The following is a 3,922-nucleotide window of genomic DNA, read 5'->3' as shown; positions in this document are numbered from 1 at the left end:
ATCCATCAGGTCCACCATCAGGCTGCTAGAGGCTGCCCAGACAGTCTTAGTAAATAGTATCACAGGGTTTTTCTGCAAGTTTAGATCTGGTTTCAGTCACATGCAGGGCTGGAAATGCTTGAAAAATAGAGGTTCAAGGCTGCAACCACCTAGGGTTTGGTCTCTACAGCCTTGTCTTGCACTCAGGGTTCCATTCAGTCCATCAGTCGCAAGGCTGGGTAGTGCAGCTATGCACAGCCAGCTTCGGCTCACAAGAACAGCATAATAGAATGATGAAATTCAATAAAAATCCCAGATCTTCTATGCACAAGGTCTGCATGGCAGATCTGGAGGTGTTCTGGGCAAACCTTAGCTGTTCTGGCCTACCTAGAGAGCAAGAACACATCATACATTGAGAAGGAATGGGGACAGCAGGCATAGGGGGTGTTTTATACCTGAAATGGCCTGAGAGGGGGCTCGGTTTCCAGCTAGGATGGGTGGCAGCAGCTCCCTCTCCTTCTTCCCCTTCCTCTTCTTCCTCTCTTCTTTCTCTCCTTTCTCTCCTATGGATTCCCAACAGAGCAAGAGCTCTAAATGAGCTCAGACCTGCCTATTTATAGGCCCAGCCCCAACTAGGGCCTGTTTGCCTGAGAAAGCCTCTTTTAAAAATCAATTTTTAAACTGATTCTGACTGTTTCTGGGCACAATGGTGGGGTCCACAGTGAACTAAGGGTATGAGGTGGTCCCTCAGACTTCCCTCTATCCATGGGGGGTGCCCATGTTCATATTGGGTGGTCCCCATAATTAAAATCCAATAAAATATTCAGAAACACCCACTGGGCGATGTCACTAGGCCTTGCTGCATCGCCCAGTGCCATCGCCTAGAGAATTCCATCAAGCTGAAATTCAATGGGCTTGCACAGGAGTTTGACCCTTGGTCAGGGTATTGTCCCCACATGCCCCATAGGGGATTTTAAACACTTTTTCTAAGGTGGGTCCCACCATTATAAGGAGGAGAGAGATTACCTGTGATCCAAACCATATATCAGGCAATGAGCTGTACATTTCCAAGGGTCTGCTGTCCACCCACTGACAGGCATGAAAGAGGATCCACACAGGGTTTCTTCATCAATCCAAGTCACTGGGGTGATGCTCCACAGTGGTCCTGGTTGCCTGATCAGGGGTTCTTGTCCTTCATTCAAAATTTCCAGTCAGCTAGGGGCAAGGTTTGACACATCCCATCTAGAGTGCAACTTAACTGGAAAGATATGCAAACGAGAAATATACAACAAAACTTTCTGACCTACATCAAAATATTTTCTCAAAATATGCCTATCATGGAAAGCCTTGGTTTTTGCTTTGTAAATCCAAGCATTCTCATATGCCTCATTTCTTAGCTCTTCCAACTCAGATAGTTGAAGTTTCCTATGGGCACCTGCAGTAGGTAGATCAAAGTTAAGCTTCTTAATAGCCAAAAAGGCTTTGTGCTCTAGCTCAACATGTAAGTGACATGTCTTTCCATACACCAGACGGTATGGAGATCGACCGAGGTCGATCTTAAAGGTGGTCCTATGGGCCCACAAAGCATCTACCAACCGATTAGACCTATCCTTGCGGTTTGGATTGATGGTTTTCTCAAAGATTTGCTTTATTTGCCGATTTGAAACCTCAACCTAGCCACTGGTCTAGAGATGGTTGCGTGTAGCCAACTTGTGAATGACATCATATTTTTTCATAAGAGCCTCAAAGGGACGGTTACAAAAATTATTGCCCCGATCGCTAATGATAGCATGGGAAATACCAAAGTAGGAGAAGATGTTCTCCTTTAGGAATTTGATAACCATTTGGTGGTCATTGGTCATGCAAGTAACTGCCTCAATCCATTTGGACACATAGTCCACAGCAAGTAATATGTATAGGTTACCAAAAGAATTAGGGAAAGGAGAATTAGGGAAAGGCCCCATGAAATCTATACCCCATACATCAAACACCTTAACCACAAGAATTGGGTTGAAGGGCATCATATTCCTCCTAGAAAGACGCCCTAAAGATTGGCATGAAGAACATGGTCTTACAATAAGTAAAAGTGTCTTTAAAAAGAGTAGGCCAATAAAATCCACACTGTAAAACCTTGGCCGCTGTCTTATTGGGCCCAAAATGGCCTCCACAAGCCTGATCATGGCAAAAAGATAAGATAGATTGTTGCTCATGATTAGGAACATATCTCCGGATTACTTGATCGGGATAGGTCTTAAAAAGATAAGGATCATCCCAAAAAGAAATACTTTACCTGTGAAAAGAAACGATTCTTATCTTGGGTGGACCAATGTGCAGGTGTCACACCCGTAACCAGATAATTAACAATGTCAGCGAACCAAGGTTCACTAGACACTGCCATTAGAAACTCATCAGGAAAGTTCTCGTTGACTGGAGAATCAACAGTCAAATAATTAGGCAGCCCGGATAGATGGTCTGCAACCAAATTTTCACTACCTTTCATATCCCTAATTTCAAGAGCAAATTCCTACAACAAGAGAACCCACCTAATGAGGTGAGCCTTGGCATCTTTCTTCTGCACAAGATATTTGATAGCTACATGGTCAGTATATACAATCACATGTGAGCCAATCAAGTAAGGTCTGAACTTGTCTAATGCAAATACAACAGCTAAAAATTCTTTCTCAGTGGTGGTATAATTAAGTTGTGCAACATCAAGAGTCCTACTTGCATAATAAATCACATGGGGCAATTTATTGATTCTTTATCCAAGAACAGCCCTATAGCAAAATTAGAGGCATCACACATAAGCTCAAATGGCACTGTCCATTTTGGATCTTGAATAATGGGGATTGAGGTCAACGCCTTTTCAATTGCTCAAAACTCTTATGACACTCAGGGAAAAACTCAAAGGGGCGATCCTTTGCCAAAAGGGAAGTTAGAGGTCTAGCTATTTTGCTAAAGTCCTTGATGAACCTTCTTTAAAAACCTACATGATCCAGAAAAGATCTAATATCCTTTACACTCTTGGGTGGTGGTAAATTGACAATAAGGTCCACCTTAGATCTACCAACCTGAATCCCATCTTTGGACACAATGTGACCAAGAACTATGCCTTGCTTCACCATAAAGTGGCACTTCTCCCAATTCAAGACCAAGTTCTTTTCTATGCATCTCTTAAGAACTAAGGAGAGATGGTACATGCAATTAGAAAAAATAGAGCCGTGAATAGAAAAATCATTCATAAATACCTCTAAGAAGTGCTCTGCCATATTAAAAAAGATACTCATCATGCAACTTTGGAAAGTAGTAGGGATATTGTAAAGCCCAAAAGGCATATACCGGTAAGCAAAAGTTCCATAAGGGCATGTGAATGTGGCCTTATGTTGGTCCTCCAAAGCAATAGGGATTTGGTTATAGCCTGCATATCCAGCAAGAAAACAATAATATTCATGGCCAGCTAGTCTCTCTAACATCTGATCAATGAAAGGCAAGGGGAAGTGGTCCTTCTATGTTGCCGCATTCAGCTTCCTATAGTCAATACATACTCTCCATCCCGTTTAGATACGGGTTGGAATCAATTCATGATTTGCATTCTCAACTACAGTGACTCCTCCTTTCTTAGGCACAACCTGAATAGGACTCACCCATTGGCTATCAAAAATAGGATAAATTATGCCATGATCCAAGCACTTAGGATCTCTTTCTTAATTGCCTCTTTCATCACAGGATTAGCCCTCTTTTGGGGTTCCCTAGAAGATTTAGAACTCTCCATCAGATGAATATGATGTTGAACAATGGAGGGGCTAATACCTTTGAGGTCTGACATGGTCTAACCTATAGCTTCCTTGTGTTCTTTTAGAAGCTTGATCAACTCTTCTTCCTGAATAGAAGTCAAATCAGAAGCAATAATTACAGGGAGAGTGTGATCTTGCCCTAGGAAGGC

This window comes from Telopea speciosissima, chromosome 5 (assembly GCF_018873765.1).
Source record: "Telopea speciosissima isolate NSW1024214 ecotype Mountain lineage chromosome 5, Tspe_v1, whole genome shotgun sequence".
Lineage (NCBI taxonomy): Eukaryota > Viridiplantae > Streptophyta > Magnoliopsida > Proteales > Proteaceae > Telopea > Telopea speciosissima.
This window is presented reverse-complemented; position numbering follows the sequence as displayed.